At 42.9% G+C, this 26,512-nt stretch overlaps 1 long non-coding RNA gene across 1 annotated transcript; it reads right to left on the bottom strand.

Moving 5' to 3' along the window:
- Window positions 1-460: 460 nt before the first annotated feature.
- LOC130588764 (uncharacterized) lies at window positions 461-11,385 on the bottom strand. Its single transcript, XR_008967019.1, has 3 exons — window positions 11,240-11,385; window positions 8,579-8,753; window positions 461-505 (listed from the first exon to the last, which is right to left on the bottom strand). It is a non-coding gene; the product is annotated as an uncharacterized LOC130588764 (long non-coding RNA).
- Between the last annotated feature and the right edge of the window lie 15,127 nt (window positions 11,386-26,512).

Genomic DNA, 26,512 nt, shown 5'->3' with positions numbered 1-26,512 from the left:
TTCTCTGTTCATTTTTTTACCTAGTTTATAAAAAGGTGATAATGTCTATCTCAACATTATAATTTTAGAGCCGAAGCCCTTTTAATTGTTTGTCAAGAAGATTGGGTAACATGAAAAAATGCTTCRCACATCTAATCTCTGACAGGCTAGGCAAGCAAACAGCAAAGCCAGGAGGAACTTGCATGGTTTAGAGCCTCTGCTTCACAGTGAAAGGTGGTGAGCACAGAAATATTTGTCCACAACTCCAATACGCAACGTGCAGAATTAACTGTAGGAATGCAAAGATCTCTTCTTTTGGTGAGTCATGTCTGAGTATTTTTACCTGGGGTAAAAAAACATACCTGGGGTATGATTGCTGTTACAAAACCCAGTCATAATAAAGTTTCAGTACTGCCAAGTACCACCAGGGAAGCAGACACTCAAAGGAGGCACACAGAGAAAGCAGATTTGTTTATTCTGTGTGTAATTTCATCCTTTTRTTAGTGTTCTATAAAATACAGCATTTCTGTTGAAAGAAGAGAAAGACAGTGTTACAACTTACATTATAATGGAATCGGTTTACTTTGAAATAAAGTGTGTGACGCTGTACAAAAACATATGGTTTATTTATCTCAGTGATACCACAGCCATACGTAGAGTTCCAGAAGTATTGAAGTATTGTAATCTTCTGTAGTATCATGGTAGTCATTTGCGTTATTATATTCTACCAAAAAAAATAATGTATAAAGATACAYTGTAATTGCACTGTTGACATATCTGCTTTGGAATCAGTCCCTGCTCTGGAAAGCAATTTAAAATCAAATGGGAGGGGAAAGAATTATTTTATCTTCCATTTTGCTCATGGACATGAGTTGATTTGGCTCCTAATCYAGAACTCAGTGACTCAAGGACAGCCCTTCCCAGCGACTTGTTGGAGGTCATCCAAGGAACTTGTCACAGTATTCAACCAAAGCCCACATGTGCACTGGAAAAAAGGAGCTTGAAAGGAAAGGAGGAAGGAGAAAGGCACACTTGACATACTATATATTCTGCAAACTCCAGAACATCTCATGCTCACAAAATAGAAGTTTCATATTGCATTAAGTTTGTAAAAAGCTGTCAGGGTTCAAGTCAAGGCTTGTATGTAAAAACCCTCTTTTCCCTTAATGTTGCAGCCTCTCCCATTATCAGATGAACAAACAGATTATGATGTTTGAAGCAGGATCTGCACAAAACATTTTTAGATTTAATGTCTTCTCTCCTGGTCATGTCTGATCATGAATTTCAAGTACATACATTGCAGTATAACATCTCAGGCAGACACATGCRCAAGAGGAAATTCAGACTTTCTCATGTGGAAAGACCCTGTGCCAAGAAAATGCAGAAAAGTTTGTTGTTYATATTCTTATTTTTCTTTCTCTGCAAGAAGATATCCTTTATTTGCAGGATAATTGAACCTACTTTGTAAATCACCAAAACTGTGCTGCAGAAGATTAGCAAATCACATGACCTGATTCAACCTGCAAAGCTCAAGGAAAGAATTCCTCTGARGTGAGAAATAGGAAAAAATCTATGCCTTTAATATTAGACAGCTGAGACTTGATGGTCCTCTTACGAAAAATCAGTAATGTCAAAAAATTGCACAGATTAATTTTTTTGCTTCCATATAGTCATTAAATGGTCGAGTTCTAGATTAGAGAATATCTATAAATAAACTGCTATTAAAACAGCTGGCAACTTTGCCATTGCACTCTGAGTGCATGGCTTCTTTTACTCTGTGATATTGCTTGCAACTCTAAGTAACATACAGCAGCTTATTCAAGGAGGAGAGATTCAAGGTARTGTTGACCAAAAGAAAAATAAATTTCACAACACCTAGGAGGGATCAAATTGAAACTAGAATTGAGAAATTGCACTTCAGATTGGCCAGAAAATTRGATTGGAAAAGGTTTATATCAATGCTCAGGGAATTAAAATATTTAATCCTTGACTGGTAGAATTCTTATTTCTCCTACACTTCCATCTCATTTTTAGAGATTGAGAGTTCCTGTAAAAAACTTACAGGTACTGCTGTAAGAGCAGGTGTAATAAATTAGAATCCCATTGAAAACAAGATGATCAAGACCAGTTAGTATTCACTCAATTATAATAGAGTATTGGAATAAATTGATTAGCTGATAAAAGAAAAAGGGCATTTTAATTACAATTAATAGATGCAGGGATTTTAAAACTCAATACCATAGTGAAGAGCTAGTCTGATCCTTGAAAGTGCTAATTAAAGATTTTAGTGAGATGTTTTCTCTGTCATGTTTGTACCACTTGAATGAGACACAGCGCATTTATTCAGAATGCAGTAGTCAGCATCTTAGTGTACTTTATATAATATATAAAGCAAATATATAAATATATATATACATATACATTTATATATTTTATATAAAAATATACATCTATATTTTTTATATATATATATATATATATATATATATATAAAACTAGCAATTTAGGCTCAAAAAAAACCCCCAAGTTGCTGCTATTCTGGTCCTTCCATCACAATGAAGCAAAAGCTTAAAGGATTCAAAAATATTTAAAGCCCTCTCCTGGCTAGTGACAATACCCTAAATTCCATTATAGATCATAAAACATACTTAGTAAATGCATTTATACTTGCAAAAAATGGAAAAAAAAAAACCCAATGCAAGCATTTATACTTTCAGTTTAAAGGGAATGAGGAGACTCATTCTGTGAGTAAAACTGTGGCAGATAATCAGATAATTTTTCTCTGTTTGCTTATTGTACCTTCATCAGATTTCHAAGCCTAACCCTAGATCTGGATCAAAGGTATAGTGGGGGTCCAAGGCAATAGTTTGTTTGTATGTTCCAAAAATCAGCAATATGTCTCACGCAGATTTCAAATTTGAGGACCTAATTGGGAAATATGCAGAAATTTATAAATGGAAAATACTTGCAATGCATATGAACWGCTTTATAATTTAATGTCTGCAGCCATGATAATCTTGGGTTTGGGTCCTGAGCTGAAACCTCTCTGGAATTTGCAGTCTCAAATGATTCTTGGTTTATTTATCCCTTATTTGGTCACATTGTTTTTTTTGCTACTTGATATAGAGTCATAGAGCAATCAGCTACTTACTTTTCAATACGAGCAGGGGGGTAAGTTTGGATCTGAACATTGCATTGTGAACTAATATTTCTTCATGTCATAAATGCCCAGAATTGACTATAACATTTATTTTCAGCTGGAAGCCTTACTGTCTGTAGTAAGTTGTCTGCTGGCTACATGAAGAGGGAAATGGGATAGGAAAGGCAAATTCATYTAACTGTGTGACCCTCTACATGGTATTTGTAATGGAGTTCAGRCATGCATTAGAAAAGGCTTGATGTTCCCTACCCTGAGGAAGTGATGACCACTGCTCTAGAACCATCAGAGTAACAAAACTAAAACTAATTTCACTGTAGCAGAAAGTCAATAAATAAATGTGTAGAGGTGGAAATGTCTTTCACTGCAATTTATGCTTTCTCAGAAACCTCTGACTTGAGGTAATACCACTTTTAGAATTCAGCTCCCACATATTCAAAATTGGTGTGTTGATGCTGATGTGCCTTAGCCTTAATTACACTGGAGAAAAGTGAACTAATAATTGCTTTAATTCAGAGGCTCCACACCCAAAAGACTCTCAGGCTCCACCGCCATCATAAATACTTGTAATGAGGAACTTGTGCTGTAACTTTTGTTTACACAAGCTTACTACTACTGTGTCAGAGCCTGCCCCTGCTTCCATTGAAATCAATGGGAATTTTGCCGTTCCCTCTAATGAAAGAAGCCCCTAGCACCCTGTTACACTTGATGATGATGGATCACTACTCCTTCCTCGCAAGAACAATAGTGTAGCAACYATGCCAACAAATATGCATGTGCTTGGTTGTAAGCACCTGAATAGTCTCATTGGTTCCAGTGGAATGGCATAAATTCTTGAAGTCAAATGCCCTCTCTGTTCTAATCTAGCCRACCACTGGAGTCCTCCTGTCAATTAGCACATCTTTCATTAGGATACATATGAACTTGGCATAATTGAGATGCTATCAGCAAGCATGGCTGGTCTGGCTTAATACTGCAAGTCCTGCCACTGTTTATGCAAAAAATAAAAATACAAACATAATAAATTTGTAGGACAACTAGGTTTATGTTTTGGGGCTTTTACAGTAGAAAAGGAAAGATAGTGGTGTGTATATGGAATGTAAGGCTGGATGGAAGTGCAAYGTATTGGGTCATCTCACCAAATATAGGAAACATGTTATCCAAGATGGTGACTCATGCAGTGAGTAATATAGTGTAAAGGGTATATTCTGCCCTGTGAACAGACATAACTCTCAATAGCTAATAATCCTATAAATACAAAAGGGGCTTATCTAGCTGGAGGTGTCTGCAGCCCTGTGAGCTTGCAGATGGCACAGGGCCACAGGTGTCAGCTCCTTGTCACCAGGTTACCCCTGCTTGTCCCAGGAAARCAGTGCTTCACTGACAAGCAGCTGCAGAGCCCGAGGTAGAGCTTCCCTTGTATGATGTGACAGGAGGCTTGATGCCACTGGTTACTGTACTCAGCTCCACAACTCTCCTTGAGTTGTGGCAATAACTAGAATCTTGATTACAAAGCTAGTCTGAAAATGGTCTCTCTGCTTAAGAAATCTCGTCTGCTTGGCGTGGAGGGCTTCGATTTCCTTGCCATATTTGGAGAGGAGCCATGTGTTTGTCACTGTCATTGCAGATGGTGCTGGATTCAGACTTTGTTGGTACTCGTTTTTAAGTGAAGCTTCTCACTGAGGAAAGCAGACTTTTAAATACCCATTAACGAACACCAAACTTCCACACATTACTGATGGACCTACCAGAAACTAGTCTAGGTGCTTGGGGGAGGGACGACTTGTGTTGTTGTCATGTCATACGGTAGGCAATGAACAGGAATATTTTTTCCTTTTGAAATACAGAATATCTATAGCCCCAGTTCTGGATGGGTAGAATAGTAAAAGTTCGTGTGCAGCCTTGGTTGGCAGGTAGGAGTGAAGAAAATCTTCTAGTGTAGAGCTTTGTACTCTCCCTGAGCTATAGAATACACTGATGTAATTTTCTTCTGGGCCAAAAGTGTTCAGAAATTATAGCAGTCCTGTAAAAAACGGTGGAATTGATGTGATCAGATTTCAGCCACAATTCTGAGTAAAACAAGGCATGTGTTCACACAATCCCTAAATACACACTTCTCTGGAGCTGCTTCTCAGTCCTACCTCAGTAGCCTTTGAACCCAACTTGAGAAAACGGTGAATGTGTCCAGAAAGTCCTGCAAGTCCTGTGAAATTAGTCTTTGGGCAGAGAGGGGAAAAGAGGCTTATTACTGCTTCAACTGTAAGCTTTTGTGAGACATCTGGAAAGTTCCATGAGAGAGACATGCTCATCCCTACTGCTGGAAAAGGTCCATGGAGGAGCGTAGCCTCTGGAAAGCCACTGGTCTGCAGAGCTTATTTCTTTGTTCACCCCTTAGCTTTGCTTTACAAGACCACAGCCAGATTTCTCCAACACAACGCCCAGCCTTGAATTGGGAAATAATTTGGTCAGGGGAGGTTCCCAGGAGGAGCCATGAATGAGCTCTTCTGATCAGGCATAGTTCCTCATCCCTTCAACACTTTCCCAAAGACACGGAACCGTCACTGTCCACATGCTCTATCCAAGGTCAAGCAATGCATATATTAATTTTTTTCAAGAACTTTAAAAAACCCCTACAACACACTCAGAATAACAATAGTTTCTTAGGGACCCCATCCAGAAGTAGATGGTSGTATAGAGTGACTTCGCTTTACCTGTCCTCAGGACCAGGAATCAATTACTGTCTCCTTTTATTCAGCAATATAGACTTATACACCAAAACCAAGCCCTTGTTTTCTCTGTTTGTTTGGTTTCTACAGAAGACTTTCATGTTAACACCAGCAACATCACTCTGCTTGTGGAGAAACATCTTGCCAATCTTGGCCTCTCAGCAGCTGTCCATTTTCAAGGTTTATTGTCTGTGGAAGGAGCTAGAAGATTCCAAATGCCACAATTAAGTCCATGCTGAAGGAGCCCCTCTCAGCTCAAGAAGATGTGCCAGGACCCGCTGAGTGCCTTTCAGCTCAACCCCTTATTCAGAGTTAGCATCAAGCATTCCCAGGMGTCCCTGCTTTGCACACAGTACAAGTAATTTGATCAAATAAATGCRATGTTGGGCAATAATTGGAGAGTTAATTGAAACCCTTTCCTGCCTGTGTTCTCCCCAGTGTGCAGTGTGTTGAGAGCCATCTTGAGCCTGTGACATGCTGCTGCTTGGGAGCCTCAGCTGAACTGGTGATGCAGCTGCAGTGCCCCAGAAGGGATAACTGGCCAGCTCTCATTCTGGCTGTTTTGGGGAGCAACAATGCCTGGGAAGGTGGGTTTTGGTGTTKGTTTTAAATTCCCAAGGAGTTAAAAGCTCCCTTCAAGCATTAGCGAGAACGTTGATTATAAACCCACAATTTTCTGTAATTGGGCCTCATTAATAAATTCCTCAAGTGTTCCCAAAGGCAGGAGAGGTAAAACAGGAGCCGCAGGGATCAGAGAAACAGGGAACTATGAGGATTCCTGTGTGTATTGTTAATTCCACTTAATCAGCTCAGAGAAGCTCTGTATTCAAAAGAAAATAACCATGACTCACAAAATACTCCTGCCAGCAGGGGATAAGATTCTCTCCATTTATAGTAATATTTTCCCCAATTTTTGTCTTTTCTTCCACTTCAGTTTTAAGTAAAGAAAACTATCCTCCCTCTGGCACCCTGAGCACCTTCCATGTTCCTGGGCCTCAGTGAAGATTGGAAGAGCTGTGCTCCAAGGGAAAGACTAGCGTGGATCCCTCAGAGCTTCTGGAAGACCTRTTCTGCAATCCAAATGTGCCAGAGGGTTTTTCCATCAGATCCAGACCAAACAGAGTGTGAAGCAGAGGCATAATGAGGCAGATACAAGATTTATTGCTGTTTGAAGAGGACTCAGATACTAGCAAACTTCGAGACAGAGCAAGCCCCATTCCCCACTCTACACTGCTTGCCACAGAAGGTAGACAAGTCAAACAGAGAYAAAACAAATTACAGGGATAATAATTCAGGTCATGAGAAAAGCAGGGATTATAAAGGATGAGAAGGCAGGAGGGTTTGTTRAGAGAATGGAGCTTTCTGAAGGTGGCATGAAAAGAACACCTGAAGGGGCAGATTCCCCAGCACTGTATGGAGTGCCTAAAGTGCTGGAAGGTAGAATGAGTGTCAAGAAAGGAAATGGAAAGCTTTTGAGAAAAAAGGCAGGGAAGACAAAATATTTGGTGAGAGAAGGTTTGCACTGGATTGCCAAGATGCCTATGAATTTGGGATCATAAGAGTGTGCGAGCAGATGAAAAGAAATGGAGTTTGTGAAGCCATCAGAGCCATTGCTCAGGCAGAGCAGAAACCTTATCTCTGCACTCCTCCTTACCCTTCCTTCTCAAAACTGAATGTGAAGATACTGGGTACTGCTCTGTCCTGTATGGCCTCAAGGGATGCCTGAGTATCACACGACCACAGAATCATTTAGGTTGGAAAAAGCATTTGACATCATAGGGTCCAACCTTTGACTGATCACCACCTTGTCATTTAGGTCAAAGCACAAAGTGCCATTTCTAGTTTGCTGACCATCTCCAGGGACAGTCACTCCACCACCTCCCTGGGAAGCTCATTCCAATGTTTGACAATCTTTTCCATGAAGCAATGCTTCCTGATGTACAACATGTACTCTCCCTAGCATGTTTTGAGGCTTTGTGCTCTTGTTCTGTCACTGGTTAGGTGAGAGAAGAGACCAACCCCCACCTGGCCATGGCCTCCTCTCAGGCAGTTCAGAGAGCMATGAGGTCACTCTGAGCCTCCTTTTCTCCAGGCTGAACACCCCCAGCTCCCTCAGCTGCTCCTCACAGGATTTGTGCTCCAGACCCTTCCCCAGCTCCGTTGCCTTCTCTGGACTCGCTGCAGCCCCTCAGTTCCTTCCTGCAGGGAGGGGCCCAGAACTGGACACAGCCCTCGAGGTGTGGCCTCAGCAGTGCCCAGGACAGGGGGACAATCCCTGCCCTGCTCCTGCTGGCCACACCATTGCTGATCCAGGCCAGGATGCCATTGGCCTTCTTGGCCACCTGGGCACACCCTGGCTCATGTTCAGCTGCTGTCACAGCACCCCCAGGTCCTTTCCAGCCCCTCTGTCCCAGCCTGTGGCACTGCCTGGGGTTGTTGTGAGCCAAGGGCAGGACCCGGCCCTTGGCCTTGTTGAACCTCACCCCATTGGCCTCAGCCCATGGAYCCAGCCTGTCCAGATCCCTCTGCAGAGCCTTCCTGCCCTCCAGCACATCAACACTCACACTCAACTTGGTGTTATATTCAGATATACTGAGGGTGCACTCAGTCCTTTCATCCAGGCCCTTAACAAAGATATYGAACAGTACTGGGCCCAATACAGAACTCTGGAAACACCACTCTTGACCAGGTGCCAACTGGATGTGGCACCMCTCACCATCACTGTCTGTGCCCAGCCATCCCGGCAGTTTTCACCCAACAAAGGGTGCACCAGTCCAAGCCATAAGCCATCACATTTTCCAGGAGAATGCCACTGGAGACAGTATTAAAGGATTTGCTGAAGTCAGGTAGGTTATATCCACAGGCTTTTCTTCATCCACTAGAAGTGTAACCTGGTTCATAAAAGGAGATAAAAGGTTAGTCAGGTAGGACCTGCCTTTCCTAAACCTGTACTGTCTGGGTCTGCCCTTGGTTGTCSTGTGTGCACTATGTGGTCACATCCAGGATGATCTGTTCATCATCTTGCCAGGCAGTGAGGTCAGGCTGACAGGCCTGTGGTTCCCAGGATACTCCTTCTGGCCCTTCTCGTGGTGGGTGTCACACTGGCCAACTTCCTGCTGTCTCTGTATATTTATATTTAATATACAAGATGCCTGTGTATTGCCCAATATCTGGTCACGTTTACCTAATTAAGGATCACATGCAGACGTGGCTRCATATCTGCAAGGGATCTGTGTGTGATTCATCCACTAAATATATTGCAGMAAGTCAATGGAGCACCTTGCAAGGAGGGAAATCCACCAACAACACGTGATCCATCTCTTTTGCAGCCAGCATGACTAAGGAAAATATGTGCTGGACATCAGGTCTTTTCTTTAGACRCACCACTTGAGGTTTTCCAGCATAAAAATCTTCCTCGAAACATGCGGTTTGGAACAAGCAACAGAAGGGGAAATAGATATTATAAATGAAAACAACTTCAATAACTGACCCTTATTTCTTTTTCTTTCCCTTACAGACTTTCTCCCCTTTTTGATACTTGGGAATCCTCTGGACTCAGCATCTATTTACTTTATTTTATTTTTATGAGTGTCCTTCAATGTAATGGAAGAATAAACATTTCAGTTTTCACAGCCTTGTGGCTTTTCATGGGAGCTTAGTTGCATCCACTGTGTTTACAAAACAGAACTGCGTCATTGTGTTTGTTAATTTGATGATTCTTGGATTATCCATATTTTTGGCTGCAAAACTCCCATTTAAATGTAGAGTTTGTTATGTTTTCAAAGGCCCCAAGAGGAATATCTAGATCAAAGTTTTGGAGTCAAACAGGACCAGCCAGTTTTATAGCTCTCACAATTACTAAGTTGTCAACATCTGTATACCACTGGTGGGAACTCTGTCACTGCCAGGAGCCAGCCACGCATGTCCTCTCCTGAACCCACACCAGGCTCCTCTACTCTACAAGAGAACTTCTAGCAGGCTGAAAACCCTTACCCTTGTGCAGGTGTCCCTGTGCTGAGATCAAAAGAAGAGCCATGACTGTGGCTGGGGTCAAAGGCCTTCTTCCCTATCTTAATCATGAGAGACAGAATCTTGGAGGAAGTGTCTTGACCATACAGGCATAAATCTAAACAATTCTGGAAGTGATGAATTACAGTAGCACAAATTTCAAGTCTGGGTAARCAGGAAATATGAATGTAGGACAGGCAGCACCTCCAGGTAGTGGGGATCAAGGGAATGGCAGCACTGGCACAGGAACAAAGACATGCTGGTCTGTGGTGAAGGGACAGGAGATGGATCATGGATATGGCTGGGAAAACATGGCTGGAGGTGCAGGAGGAGAGTGTTTGGGTCAGTGTGTAGCTCAGCCAGAGAAAACAAAGGACTCCTCCTCTCCAATTGCCACTTGTGCAAGTATAAGCAAAAGCACGCAAGCAGTAATGTGTATACTCTGGTTTCGAGAGAGTTAATGCCTTACAGAGGAGTTAAGATGAAGATTATGCCAGTGGATATGTGTGGCAAGATGTGTTAGGGTAAGAACTGAAGAGAGGGAGAGAGCTGTGTCTTACTCTTACTTTATGAGAGATACTGTGACCAGCAAGAATGGGGTTCCAATGGGGTTTGGTTCAGAACYCTATGCATAGAATAAGGTTCAGAACCTTATTCTGCTCTGACAGCAGCTGTGCCCTGTAGATATAATTTGTTTCAGTCCTATATAGCATAAGGCAAAACTGGAAGATTTCCACAGACTTTCAGCAGGTCCTTTACCTACAGCTAGGGACAAAATCATGCCACCTGCACAACCAGGGAGTAATGATAGATGCTTAAATGCATAGTCCGGAGAAAATAGCTTATTTTAAATGCTATGGAATTTGCTGGCAGAGAGCTGTGCCAAGATTGTGCACTTCAGAATACTGACCTCAGCAAAACTTAAAACTTCTGAAAACCAGGACACATGCTAAGCATACTAGCTCTGTCCCCTTTGAGCAATGCCCCAGCCTGTCCATTCTGCAAGTTCTGCCTTTGCACCATTGCCGAGCTCCTGGCCCATTACCCGGGAAGCAAAGAGAGGAGAGCTGTTCCTCAGTGAGTGGTACCATCCTCATCTGTCCCATCCTCATCTGTCCCATCCTCATGTATTGAACCAACTTCCCTTAAACAACATCAAACCTATTCATTTTATAACCCATATCTCCTTATGGAAATCAACCCAAAGCCTGTCCAAGACCATACTTTCAGTTAAATGTCTTTAACTGACACATTTCTGTTGCATACCATCTTGCTCCTGGTTCTCTCCATGACAAGAACACCTCTGTGGATCACAATGTCATAAAATCATGTCATTACACTTTAATCTTTTTCCTCTAATCACACTTACCTTAGCAGCCTGGACTTGATTCCTTCTCTCAGTTCTGCCCAGCTACTCCACAGCCATGGCTGCTGCTCAGGGCATCCCCAGCAYATATCATCAAGCACTGCAAGCCCCTTGCATCCTCCCTTCTCTGCTTCTAGAGAAAGCTTTTAGACATCTGAGAACAAAAAAACACAAAAGTGACRAGATTTAGACTATGAACTAAAGACAGTGTACACCTATCCCAGAAGCAGAAAAGGGATGGAGAAGGATGAGGGTGTATCTCCTTGACTCATGTGAATAATCCCCCTGTTGTGAGGTAAAATTGATATCTGAGTTAAGGCCTATCCACATGAAGTAGGGGTTCAGCACATTTTGAGGGTTAAGTATTTAGACTTGAACTTGTGGGTAGGTATTTCATGATCTAGAAGGGGTGTGTGAAGGCATGGCGGGGAAAGAAAAATGCCTGATGTTACCCTCCATGTGTGAATGGAGTCCTTGAGGATTTCTAGAATGGAAAGCCTTGTACAAATACCTATGACCAGAGCTGAATTAGTTGCATCAAATGGGAGGGGGGAAAAGGGGGAACACGAAAAGTGAAGCTGAATGAAAGTATGCAGTTTACCTTGAGAAAGGGTGATTAAAGGAGTCCTGCTCTCCACAAGCTCCAGCAAGTCCATGAGCTATTCCTGCCGTGTGAGACTTGTTTCCTCGCACTATTCCCCAGGCAGAGCAACTGCAGGCTGTTTGCCATCTGGACCTCTTCCTTAAGCCACAGAAGAGGTTATTTAAGTAAGGGGCAGGAGGGAAAGGCAGGAAGAAACATGATTTCCTTCATTCTAAGCAAACCTGACAGCCTGAGCTGAGGCTGCCATGAGATTAGGGCACAACCCTCCAGCCCTACTGGTGCATCCTCRCTGGGAGCGTGCGACCCTCTGCACACACAGCCACCATCAGTGAGGGAGAGACAGTGCTAACACTGAGCAGCCTGAGAGCACTGATAGCTGCCTGGCTCTTCCATCCTGTCCTCTGCTGAGAATGCATTATTGATGGTGACCACAGAGCTGAGAAACTTGCAGCTCTGTCTCGTGCATGGAGCTTTACTGGAATGTTACTGCTGGCACCGGACATCCTCCCTTCCTAGCAGGAGGGAGAGGTGGGGAGGAGAGGCACTTTCAGACCAGGCTTGCCACTGCATTGCACTTACAGCTGAATTTTTCCTTGGATTACAGACTAGGTTTTCCAGGCCCTCAGCATGCAGCCTTCAGTGCTCCCTCTTGTCCAGCCTGAGCAGAGCTCCCACCTGCAGTGTGCAGTGTCATCCCACATGGTAGAGGGACTGTCTGTCTGYCTTGGTCACTGTGCCTGCAAGGAGAGAGGGGCTGACAGTGTGTGTCATGTGGGTGCTGACATCCTGCCCAGGTCCTGGGCATGGATATGGCCTTGGGAGGCACAGATAAGAGAAGGCCTGGGATAAGAGAAACTGTGAACGGTGATCAGTGAAAGACCGTGAGAGCAGAGACCTCGCTTCAGTGGACCCACACCTGAAACTTTATTATGATGGAAAAAACCTGGCTCTCCTAGGGATCAGGAGAGGACAGTGTAAACTTTGCAGCAGCCCATGAAGCCACGGAAAATTGCTGCATCTCAWGCGTGGCTTGACTCTCTCTCTCTGCAAAATGTGGAGATGCATTTTATTCTATATCACACATAAAGTCCAGGTTTTTCCATTTAAAGACCATATTCCTGAGGTTTAAAGCGTGGTGTTCTGATAAATTCAACCCCAGGGACTGGAAACCTTTGTAGCTTTAGACATGCATAGCAGTGTGACTGCTGTACCACAAGGCTCTGGYCACTGCAATGTACCATCATATCTTGTGCTCTTCCACCTTTAGCACTGCCTAAGGACCTAAGCATTGCTGACATCCTTAGTCTCAGAAATAACCAGCAACAGAGGAAGCAGCCYCTGGCTTTTTCCAGCACGGAGCAGTGTGCTCTTTCTCTAATTGTGATGGTTTGGCATGGCAGTGCACCATTGTGCACTGCAAAAAGGCCATTCCTCACACTTCCCAAGGAACACCTTAAAAAATAAGTAAAGTTCACCTTTGTGATTCCTTTACCACCATCAAAAGTGGATCTAGTTAACAATCTGTCTATCTATTTCTCTGCTATTACAAGAAAAAATCAATTGGTATTTAACTAGGAATTGCGGAATAACAGAAACTACTACCTAGAAATTTGTTCTTCTCTTTCAAGCCAAGATTACCAATGTACTGTACAGCAAAGGCACCAAATACATAGTAAATTATGTAAGGAGATACTTAAAATGCAGAACTCAAAGAATTAAAGAAGTCATATCAAAGCATGAGATTAGTACCTGACAAGTTCAGTGTTTGCTGTAATCTGCAAGCTCTTGGTATATGTCTGTCTCTACAAAATGCTGTGATTTAAATTGAGAGATGACAGTGAAARGTAATGGGATAATGATGGAAATGTTGTCCGGGTCAGAAGGACAACTTCTAAATCAAGTTCCTGCCWTATGTGCAGGGATAATGCCTCTTCTTAAGTGTTAAAATTATTTTCTGCCTTCTGGCTTTACAGTGTTGGTTGGACATGTGGAGATGCAGTTCTCAGACTCAGCTCTTTCCCACCAGAGGCAGGTATGTGCTACACCCATCCCATTAATTAGTGCCTGCTCTGGGCCTCTTGTGGAGGAGGATTGCAGTAAGAAACAGCTCTCCATGTCATTGTGAGTGTTCCCATGAAAGTACTCTGGCTTGTTAAGACATTCAGAATCAAATATATGCCTGCCAGATAGAGGATCASCCCAGTTATAAATGAAAAATGCCTTAGATCAGAGAGTCCATCCCTGTGTTTAGGTAGGTTACAGCTCTCAGCAGAATCACATATTTCTGTTATCCTTCTTGATTTTTTTTTCAGGATGCATGCCAAGGGCTTTTATTGTCAATCCAGAAGAGKATCTACATAAGAGAAATTCCAAAACAGCATCAGGGAACAGTATGCTTTTTTTCTTCCCTCTCTTGTTATTTCCTCCATTAAACAATTCATTGACTTTATTGTTCTCGCCTGAGGCAAAGAAGCCTGGCAAATTTGAAGAGTATTTTTATTATTAGGTAAGTTTACTTGCCAAGCATACTTTCCCAAGTTCTCTGAACATCCTACTCATCAGTTGCTAACAAAGGCCTCATTCACATGAGGGCTACCAAACAGGTTTGCAGCTTGGTTTGCAGCTGGCCAAGAGAGAGAGGTCTCAGGGCCCCCACTCCGCTGCTTTGGCATCCATCATTGACCATTAAAGAGGATGCTTAAGCCTCAGCAAGGAAAGGACTCATATGAAGGAAGGCTTAAGTGGAATCTTGATGCTTTGTAACAAAATTACAGTTCCAAAATTTCCTCTTCTTAAATAAAGTTGCCTCTGTTTTTTGGCAGAACACGCCCAAGTTACATCAAACTCTTCCATTATGTGTCCAAATCTGATGCACATTGGGCAGTCCCTTCTGTATACAGCTACTAATTGTTCTTTCTCTAATTTAATAGCTCCCCAAATAGGAGATATGGGCTCATGTCCATCTTCAGGAGGTTTATTGTCTGTTTCCCATTTTCCAAGGGAGTGGCCCAAGCACCAAGGCATTGAGAGCAGGAAGATATTCTCCTACATTCTGGCTGAAGCTGGATCCAAGAGCTGAAAATAAGATTAAATCCAAGAATTTTATACAAGAGTGAGTCTGTAGAGTTTRGGAGATGAGTCTTAAACAAGACTTTTCAGAGTGAAGGAGGAAGTCCCAGTGCTGCTACCTCAGCTATGGAGGTGGGCCCTTTACCAGTAGGAGCCCTCAATTTGTCCTMTAAGGCTCTGAACTGAATTTGGGGCCCCAGGTGTGCTGCAGAGGGAGAGTGACTGCCAGGCAGCTGCAAGGCTCTGCTGGAAATCATCCTGGGGCAAGGAGTGGGTATGCTGAGGAGTGTGAGGATCTGCTCAGAAATGCTGTTTGAAGCTGAATGCAACTTGTTGATGACCTCTGCCTTGCATTTTGATGCTTTTGGTTCAAGCAGGAATTAGGTGTGAAGCGCTCAGATGTGTGTTTGTCTGTAGCTGGCACAGTCAGTTGTGAGGGGCTGCTGCTGGAGCAGTCTAGGAGAGGAGATGTGGCTGCCAGGGGATGTTCCACTGGGAGTGGAAGCAGAGAAGAGATGAAGAGGATAGCTGAACCCTCGCAAGGTGGTGAAGACTCTTCCTCTTTGCACAAGTGTGGAAGTAAAGCTGCTTGGGAATTGACATCTACTATTTGTGCATGTGTTCTCTGTTACCCGGGGGTAAGAGATCTGCATCACATTTCGGGAGTGCTGAGGGCATTGGGACTGCTCCTGGGGCACTGTGCTTGTGAGGAGTCCAAGCAAAAAAACCTCCCTGGGAACAAGAGCAGCAGGCGGTGCAGAGCCTGGCATGAGGGCAGCCACTGATTCTGTGCTGTCACACAGAAATCCTTACAACCCATATGACATTGCATTGCCGTGAGAAGGACAGTCCCAAACTTCATGACAAGAGAGAGTCCTTTTAATTCATTGTGACTGGAAGTAATTTTGCTGAGCGTTCCTATGAAAACCAGTTAGGTTTTTTTTATGTTTTCTGCCCAGGGAAAATCCAGTCTGACTGTTCAGAAAGCACGGCCTGTGCAGTCTGCCCTGTCTCTGCCCTCCTCCCTGTAAGACAGACTGTGCCTTTAATCCCACAATATATCCTTTTATCTGAATATAATGCATGGGGCAATGCGAGATGGAGCTGCTGGTAGAAGAGGTCATGAAGTTCCACTGCAGCAGCATTTTGAAAGGGAATCCTGTAAAAAAAAGGGCCCATGACATGGCTGCAGAGAAAGATCCTGCACTCTGTCAATGTCTTGGCATGGAGTTAGCAGGGAGTATGGGACTGGACACAAGCAGAGAGTGGGCTTTTTTTGGCATTGGCCACAATGAGTGTGGTTGTCCAAGGAAAGTCTGTGGGGGAGGCTGAGGGGATAGAAGAAGACAGACATGTTAAAGGAAAGCGTGTTCCTACATAATGAGACATTGTACCACATGTTTAAGAAAAAAAAAATGAGGAGAAAGAAAAAAAAATCGAGGGTGGTGAAAGGATTTCCCTAGCAAAGGGGTTGGGCTGAACATAGTTTTGGCTTACCATTATGGTCTATTGTGTCTTTGTAGGCACAGCGATCTTACACTGGACCAGCCTTTGTGTCAAATCTAGCTGCAATGCCTGAGTCCCCCAAGCTGYCTCTCCTCTGTGAATCAGCTTTGGTTTGTTTCTACCCATGCAGCTGCTATTTTTTATTTAGTCTAATTTTAGCATATCTACCAGCAGCTGCAAATGTAAATGGTCCCCTTTGGTATCCAGCACACCACAATTAGAGAAGTGGCCCACGTGAGTTATGTTGGATTCCCCCACTCTGCATAAATTTAAAAATAGAGAAGTAATAAACAATTTCTGCAAAGTATGATGTTATTACTAACTTCATCGAGCAATTTTTATGGGGATTAATTATTTTCTGATCAATTGTGAGCACAAATTGTAAAGTTCACACACAAATATTTCCTCTCAGAATTGGGAAACAAAGGACTTTGTCCCTGAGCTGCCACATTGGACCTGGAGACTGAAGCTCACTGGGAACACAGAAACAGAGCAGAAAAACAGACTTCTGGCAATGAGTGGTATTTTCACCTAATGGTGTATTTACTTCTTGGGAAAGGAAGTTAACCATCTAGGAGGAAAAAAMCAATTCTCAAAGAAAAATTCAGGTAGACATATCATATTAATATTTAAATATATTTTGTTAATAAACTAATAAATATTAATGCTTAAAATTAAATTTATATCAGTGTGTAGCAGTCTTCAAGGTTCTAGACAGCTACCAGGAAATCCACTGAACTGTCTGGGGCAATTGATCTATCATTAGGAATTTTATATGTCTTTGATATATTTTGAGATATATGGTTTGGTTTCCCTGCTGATTCTTCTGCTCCCCTGCCTGTGGCTGCACYCAGCATCACCTCCTCCCACAGACCCGGTGCTCACCTCTCCTCGAGGATCAGCAYGCCTTTGGCTCCTGCCAGTACGTGGCTCATGGTCTTCCACAGTTGCACACACATTGGTGGAGTGCTGCACCAAAACCAAGCCAAGAACATTTAAACAAGAAGCTGTCTCTTCAGTCACTGCAAGAGTAAAACCCCCTTTTATTCCCCTTGTTGACACAGCAGGYTGGTCCTTCCCTACTTTGCTCTTCTATGCACACTGTGAAAGTAATTCAGAGGTGGATATCTTTTATGCTTAGCCAAATTCAGGTGTTTTAGTTGTTGAACAAGATCGCTGACTTGAGTTATTCTTCCCCATTCTTCAACAGGAATAAAAAGAGCAATGWCGGCCCACAATCTTAAGGCTATGCAGCAAGAGGCTTAATGACTGCTTATTTGGGAACATRCTTTGATGTCTTGGCTCCTCCCAAATATATTTCTATTTTCTAGCCAKGGACCAGGCAATGTTTGATGGCTGTACAGACCCTCAGATCAGCCCTATCCTGCCCTGCTGGTGTTCTACTAATCCTATTATAGACCCATGCATTAAAAGAGAGACCAAACTACTTTCTGTTTGTTTTTGTGTACATGCCATGAGACAAACTAGTTGGGTGGAAGTTTCAGAATAATAATTATCAGAACATCAGTACAATAAAATTATCTTGTACCTTTTCTCTTTAGTCATTGTTGATGTTTCATATTGAGTACTTGAAACCAGCAACTCTGTTGGTGTGATCTCACAGACCACTGGCAGTCTTTGCTCATTAATCTTACTGATTGGGAAGGGAAGATAGTGAAGATCTATTACAGACGTTAAGTAAGGCTCATCACTGATCTTCGTGAGGATGAACATTGCACCTGGAAAAGATTGTGCCAGTTGAGGGAAGCAACGCCAAAAATATTTGTGGAGTGAGTAGATTGGGAATTCAGAACCCTTGCATGAGCAGTGGGCTGGACTATGTTGTGTTTGGCCATCACTTTTGGTAATCTTTACTGACTGACCTCTCGTTTTCAATCATGAACATGCTACACACTAGAGATACTCCTAAGAGTACCTGGTGTCAGAAGCAAGCCAGATCAGCTTTGATTATCCTGACACCCCTGAGCCGCAGGGTCACTTTTGCATGTGGTACCGCTCACTTTTATTAAAGTTCCAACATTGTTACAGGGTTGTCAATACTTGGCAATACCAGATCCACCATACTGAAAATAGAGTAAATATTACTTGAAAATCAGCACAGCAGAATCGGGCCTTCAGGTGCAAATTCTTCRCACTATTTGTGCAATGAAAATAATAAACAGGCAAGGAATCCTGTAACCCTAGTAACTGGAGCTCTTAGAAGAGGAGAGCTGTTCACCAGCACTTGAATGTGCATTACCCACTTCATTGCCATAAAATTCTGATATAAATAAAAGTTCAAATAAAACCCCCGTCATGGCAGCCACGAGCCATCCACAGCTTCTAAACTCTGTGCTACCAGGGGGGCTGAAAGGCTGCTGAGAAGCAGCAATATCCACATACCAAGAGATACATCAGATACCTCTTCCCAGCATTGCCCCTCTGATATGGTGCTGCAGCAAGGGGAGGGGAGCGTCCAAGCATCACTCTGCTGCCTCCTGATGTAAGTGTCCACTTGAGCTGCAGCCTTCCTGTGGAAAAGTTTCCTATAATTTTATTTTTTTCCCAGAATTCTCTTTTAAAAAGTTTCAGTCAAGAAGGAGCACAGAGGACACGGGGTGCTACATGGTTTATAGGACTGATAAATGGTTAATAGTAACAGTTTGCTATTCAGCCATATATCAACACTGCTATCAGGCAAATACCTAAAAATAAATCTACCTGTCAAAATCAGATCACTAACAAATATAGTACTGAAAAATGACATTGCAAAATACTCACAAAAATTAATTTTACTAAATCCATGCTAACATGAGACAAGGCTGAATCCCTCTGCTTTTCAATGTAATCTGTTATTTATATAATTAAGCAATGGAAAATATATTACATCTGGAAAGACTGGGGAAAAACCACTACAAGCACTCAAAGATAGATATACTACACTGTATTGTCTATCACCTTACTGAAAAAAAAGGGACAATGTGAAAAAAAAAAAAAACAAAGATCAATAGTTTGTTGTGGTTCATATCCTTTTTTAAAGTCATGTAATTCTATTTGCTAAATTGCTAGTGTCTCCCCCTTTGCTAAGGGGACCCTTGCTGAGGCCCCTGACTCACCAGCCATCAGTCTCACTCTGCCAGCGAGTGGTGCAAATTTGGGAGCGGAGAGTCATCACTCACAAAATCACTTCACAAGACAAAGTCACCTTTTGCTCAGGCTAAGAATTTTTGCTCTTTAGTACTCTCAGTTTTGGAGGTCAGCTGCTGCCAGCTCTCCTGGCTCTCTCTGTGCTGCAGGGACCATCCTGCCTGGGCCCTGTCTCCTAACCCAGACTGTGGACTAGCCAGGCTGCACTTTGTTTTCATGCACCACCAGAAGCCCAGGTTTCACACAAGTCGGGCTCAGGTGGCTGATAGATCAGTGGCTCTGCAACTCTCATAGCTGGGCTGAAAGCCCTCAGAAGCTGCAGAGTGATGGACCTGAACAAAGCTCTTGTCTTCTCTGATTCCTCAATCCCTTCATCTTTGCTGATGAACCTGCCACATCGGTGGGATTTGCCTTGCCAGTACAGTGGGTTTGTCGAGGGGCAGTGGGGATAGGCTCAGTGCTCCTCCTCTCCCTCATTCTCCCCTGTGGGACACATCCTGCCTTTCTGTGCCACTCAGAAACCCAAAGGGCCAAGAATGCTCATGGGTGCTGGCCTGACTGGAACCCCTTGGTTGTCCTGCATCTGCGCCACACTGTCTGCAGAAACCCACAGCAAATGAACCCTCTCTGCCTGTTTACCCATTTCAGATGGTGTTTCTACATCTCACAATAGACCATTAGGATTCATGAGTGAACATCTCCAACATCCTTTGCACAGAAAAGGTGCTGCATGCTCCCAGTGCTGTTCATTTCTCAGAACAAAGCTGCCTAAGAACACAGGACTTGTGCCATGGACACTAGACATTTCTGGCATAGCTTTTATTGAGGTTAATATAATATTCATAACACTGCAAAAGGACCGCTTGTTGGACAAAAGGATTTTGCTACTGGCATTTATCTATAGAAAAGTTTTTCTGTTTTATGCCCACATACTAGCATATAATTATAGTAATAAAGTCTAGTCCCTCGCTTGAAGTGACTGCTGCCAGTATTATGAAATCATGGCAATGGTTGTAAAAATAAAAGAGGTCATAACCCCTCCACACACACACCCCCACTCTGTAGCTGATATGAAATAGCTTTGGTGGGAAAACGCAGACCTTTAAACTTTCTCTACCAAACTCAATGCATTCTGTATTTAACTTATCCTCTAAAACAGTTTGTGTTATAGGAATTTGAAAACTGCATATAACCATGGAAAAAGTCTGTACTTAATTAGCTACTGACTTGAGCTCAGTTTAAGCAAAATAACAACCATTTCTTTGTGCTAACTTTTTTTAATGATATGCGTTATATGCATCAGACTGCCCTTATGCCAAGGCTTTTCGAGCATCGACTTCTGCTTCACTGTTCTAGTTTTGGCAAAGACAAGCATCAGGAAATGTCTGTATGAAGATGCTTTTTCATGTCGAGCAGGACAAGAACATTTCTTTCTCAGGAAAAAAGGCAGCTGTCACGACATCAAGCACAATATGTTACAAACTCCCAGGTGCCTCATTGTAAAGTGCAGGGAGTGGGAAGAAAGGCAAGGACAGGTAGGAAAGGCTGCTACCCATATTCTTTTCAGACTCTTTTCTAGGGACTTCTGCAACAAATACCCCTTTTTACCCATTATAAATACAGACATTAGAAAAAAATTGCCAGGGGACTAATGCACTATCCATGCAAGACGGAAAAGCAGAGCGAGAACAACCTGAGCGAGAACAACCTGAGCCCCTGTATGTCACAGCAAAACAGGGAAGGCAACACCCTCATGCAGCACCCAGGAGGGAGCTAGGCTGTCTCTTGCTGCTGAGCATCTCAGGATGTAAACGTGCACCCAAGACTTTTTGGTTCCTTTCTTTTTAGAATATTTACACAGAGACCCTGGTTTCACAAAGTGTTTGAGCCACCCTGCTGAAAGACATCCTCAGGTGTTAAGAGTAAATCTCCAAAAATCATGCCCTGCTTGTGAGTCTTACTCCTGACATTACTTTTCACTCAAAAAATTGCAGCTTCAAATTTGTCTCTGTCCAAATGACGACAAAATTGAAAGTGTAGTTAGAGAGTAAGAAGAGGAATTAAGAGGAATTAGAGATAAATCAAAAAAGCACAAGACTCCTGCATTTGACAGCCTCTTCCTGTTCCCTCAGTTCTTCATAGTTTGTAGGGTGTCAGGGGCATACAGTGGAGACAGTTGAAAAGTACAATTCCCAGCATGGCCCTGAGCGAGCTGTCTTGTTTTGTTTTCTTAGCTGAGGCCTTTGGAGCCAGTGGGAAAATAAAAACAGCAACAAAACTCTCAGCTTTCTCTTGTTTACTGGAAGTGGAAAATCAAGAAGAATAAGCAATGCAGAGGGGGAGGAAGGTAGCAATAATAATTTACAGGTTGCCAAGGGGAGAAAAGAGGCTGAGAAAAGGTGATACAGGGCATACGTTTTTGGAGAATGATAAGAATTAAGGAAAACTCAATTTAATTAAAAACTGGACACTTCTTATATTTTCCCACCTGCTCCTCTGTCTCATTCAAGAAGAAGACAATTCAGAAAATGATTGCACACAGCGCACAAACAGTTTAAACTTAGAGAACAAAGCAGTAAAGTCAAAAATATGGTGACAGATCCTGCCCTTGTTTATCCTGGGGTAAATCTTGAATTGTCCCATTGGGACAACATTGGGTTTGCCTCAACATGACTGAAACCAGAATGTGGCCCTTGCACAATATGTCCAGATGTTCCTTTTTTTCTATGATGAAAATGTGAGAGTTTCAAAGAGATCTCTCAGACTGATGAAATTCACAGCCTCCACCCTCTTCCCATGTAGCTCCACTTAATCAGCTGGTTACACCAGAGACGACAAAACTTTTGGCTTACTGAGTATTTTTTCAATGTTTTACATTGCAAACCTACTCTACAGGTTTGTTGGTGCCTGAAATTTAGCAAACCAAAGCTGTCCTAGTGCTTTTACAAAGACGGCTGGTCCAAGGGAAACCTTTCTAATGTCTAGGATAGCAACAATTTCTTTTGCTTCTTGCCTTGTCTGCAGACTTCAGAGGCTACCAGCAACCTGCAGGAGGGAGTACTCCCCTTTTCCTCTTGGGCATTATGCCAGCCACAGATATCAGCAAGCAGAGAGGTAATCGTTCATTATTTGCTGCTGAATTGTTTGGTGCATGTGTATATCTCCATTCCAGCTATCACACTCTCTCTGGCTGGATGATCTCATTTTGTACAGATTCCTTGCACTTTGTAAAGAGTCCCCGAGATATAGAAAGGATCCATCATTTTACACTCCCATGCCCAACTCTGGCAGTTTCTAAGCAGGTGCTCAGACATGCTAGATACCCAGAGGTTCAAGATAATTGCAAAAGAAGATGGATGGTTGGTTTGACTCACTGCATTTTGTAGATTTGTTCCTGTATATTGTAGGAGCCAAATACTGTCCTATTGAAACAGTGCACGGGATTTGGTGAGAGCAAAGGGGAGTGGGGTGGACAGGGGTGGTAAATGTGTATAATCCTGCCATTTTCTTTCCCTAGAAAATCCTCCACATTTTGAGGCTGAGGAGGTCATGGCAAGGAAACAAAAGTTCCTTGTCCTGCTTGGCAGTGCAGGCAGATGCCTTCTCTACTTTCCAGTTAAATGCCAGGGTCTGCCAGGCTCTGCCTGGAGCCAGCTGAGCCTGCCCATGACTCAGAACTTGCCCACTGTGGTGTGGCTGTCCAGGGAGAATGCATATCTGGAATAGCTGTATGATACTCACAAGCATCCCTTACCTCCTTCCTCTGACATTAGCATTCCATTAACCATCCCCAGCAGTTAAGCCCTGGTCTGACACACAAGTTGGAGTTTTGGCTGAGCAGCCAAAAAAGTTCTGCTGTTCTTCCATTGTCTTCAAATGAAAAKGTTCACTAGGTGCCTTGTCCCCCATGAATCCAGCTGCAGAAAGAGAGGAGTTCCTCCGTCATCATGGCCAGAGAGCCAAGGTCCCCACCTTGACTCAAACTGCATGGCTGCTGGATTAACCCTGCTAGAGACCCCTTTGCTCTCTCACCAGTTTTATGGCTATGAGGTTCAGCCCTTCTCTCACGGAAGTTAACACTAACTCCAGTTTTCAGAAGATATCTTCCACAAAACTGTAATTTCAGCAAGCCAGGACATTTTTATGACCAATAATAACAGATAAAAAAATAAAGCATAGATATAGATATAGATATAGATAAATAAAAAAAGCATAGATATATAGATATATAAAGCATAGATATAGCATATAGCATATAGATATAGATATAGATATAGATATATAGATATATAGATATAGAAATACATAGATAGCATAGATTTTAGATATATAAAGCATAGATATAGCATAGATATATAAAAAAATAAAGCAAAGATAGTCCATTAGTGAAATAATTTCTCTTTTTGCTGAGACAAGAATCCTCTCAGTTTCTCTGGTTGCTTCTTTCCTGGAGTACCAGTGTCCCCTCCTGCTGCACAGTGTCCCTTTGGCTTATGATGGTGCGCCTGGGCTGTAGCACAGATGTTTTGCTGTCTGTAAGTTGTGCTGCTGGACAGGAGTAGGACAGGCAGAGGGCTCCCCTGAAGATTTCCCCTATCTGCACCAAATCATATCAGGAACGAGAGGCATCAYGGGGCCAGTGGGATCAAGGAGAGGGGTTTGTAACCTTGGGCTAGTGTGACAACTCACACCTCAAACAGGTCTCTCGTTCAGTGAGGACCTCCTCTCAGCTGATGATCTTGGCCACAGTGAGCTGGACATCAAACCAGGTGCTGGTAACTGGTATTACTGTATTTTGGGTCTCTGAGTTAACTTCCCACCCTCCCAGTGCAACATGGCTCAGCAAACCTGACACCATCTGGGACTGCTGTCATGAAGCTCACCATTTTKGGATAAATTTAACTTACAGCAGCAGCTATCTGAGCACACTTCAGCTCCTGTCTGATCTTTCTCTGCAGAACCAAAGATGTGCAGAACACGTTTTCTCCCTGTGTGCTTGCACAGTGTCCACCAAAACAGGATTGGGTCCACAGATGCTTTCCATACACAGAGTTCCTTGGTGAGCACACAGCACCTGAAATAAATCCTCCATGCCATTGCTAACCCAATTTTTAGCTTCCTGACTGGGGCATAGCAGCAGCAAAGCAGGATTGTTTAATACCTTTGCCCAGAGAAATATCCAGATACCCAGGGAGAAAGAAATTGCCCTTGGGCACAGACTTTAGATACACAACAATGARACGCAGGAGGGGGGACAACACATGACATTGCCTCTGGCCAAAATCTATTTCTCAGGGAGATGTTTAGCAAAACAACAACCATCACCACCACAGAGCTCGCTGGGTTGTCACAGAAGATGATTACACTGATTAGCCTTGAAGTTAAAATCAGGAAAGAAATTGTTTGGATCGATTCTTGCTAGCAACTGAAAAGAGACTCATACTGCCCTATATGGTAAACATGCAGCTCACATTCAGKGGGAAAATGTGGATTTTATTTTCTTCAGTTACAGCAGTTAATCCTGTCAGTTCATTTTAATAATTTTTTTTATAAACCCATTCTGATCCAGATGTGCTATGTTATGGTGTTCTTTTTTAGGGATGTGGGACATTTAGTGCACACTTACAACACATTAATGATGCTCAYAGAAAAAGAACGGATTCAAAAGCTACGGTCCAATGATTATTTTTAACATTTTCCAGTATCGCTTTCAAAATGCCTAAATTCACTTTATCTCTACAGGATAAGGCTTGTCTGCATACCAGGTTTGAAAAAAAGGATAAAATATCCTGGCTTGACCTGAGGATGACCTTTCTGTACACAAGCTCCGTTATTGTAGAGGAACTGAAAGCAGCAGCGCTTAGCAAAACCAAACCAAACAAGCCCGAGAAGCAGGCGGAGGGGCTGGGGCTGTCGCCCTGCAGAGAGGTGAAGCTCAGAGCAGCAGCCCCTGTGTTCTGTGCTCTGTGCTCTGCCTGTGCCCGGGAGCCAAATCTCAGTGCAGACCTCGGGGGACACGGGTCAGCAGAGAACCCCAACGGGCCAGGTTCCTTCCTGGGCCCAGACAGGCTTGTTTCTAAAAGCAGATCCAAACAACTCTGGTATTTTCTCACATCTGCAGCTCTGAAGAAAAGTTCGGGGGTTTTTTAGGTTTTGGTTTTCGTTTAATTTTTTTTTTTTTGTTTGGTTGTTTGGTTGTTTGTTTGGGGGTTTCAGGGTCGTTGGTTTTTTTGTCCGAGTTCCTGTAAACCTCGATTTCATCATCCTGAGCAGGGCATGTTCAAAGCAGGCTGCAACTGCTCAGCAATCACTGAGGAATTTGGACTTGCAGTTACTTGCAGGAATTTAGATAATTACTCATCTTTTAAATCTGAGACATTTTTATACCCATGCATCTCCTAATTACATAAGCTGCATCAAATTTGTGATACCCTGTAGATGTTTTTTAATGAGTACTGTTATATGACAGAAAGATTTTTCACACAGACACGGAAATACACTTCTGGCTTCCTGGCATTCTTCCCACATATGAACTATTGGTGCTTTGACTTTGCTGGGAGAAGCTGCTGACCATGCTCCTGCACTGCAGATCTCTGCTGTGCTCTGCACATCTCTGCTGCTCAGCAGAACAAATTGGGAAGTGATATTTCCCTTAAGAGAATTTTCCTTTAACTGAAAAACAAACCACTTTTTAAAGAACTGCTTTTTCAAAAACTGGGGTTTTTTTGGTTTTTTTGTTTGTTTGTTTGTTTGTTTTGTTTTTTTTGTTTGTTTTTTTTTTTCCTGGAAAAAGCAGAAAGGCAAATCTCTGTGCAAGCGCTTAGAGATGAGGGAGTCACAGCATATGTAGGTGCTCTGTGGTAAGGGCAACTTCAGGGATGACCTGGAAATGAGATTCATCTCTGTTTTCCAGTGCTGTGAGCCTGCTGGTGAGGCTGGACCATGTTCTC

The sequence above is a fragment of the Malurus melanocephalus genome, unplaced genomic scaffold (genome assembly GCF_030028575.1).
Source record: "Malurus melanocephalus ecotype Western Australia unplaced genomic scaffold, MMel_1.1 scaffold_18, whole genome shotgun sequence".
Taxonomy (NCBI): domain Eukaryota; kingdom Metazoa; phylum Chordata; class Aves; order Passeriformes; family Maluridae; genus Malurus; species Malurus melanocephalus.
Note: the sequence above shows the minus strand (reverse complement) of the source record. Positions and strands in the feature narration are given on the sequence as shown.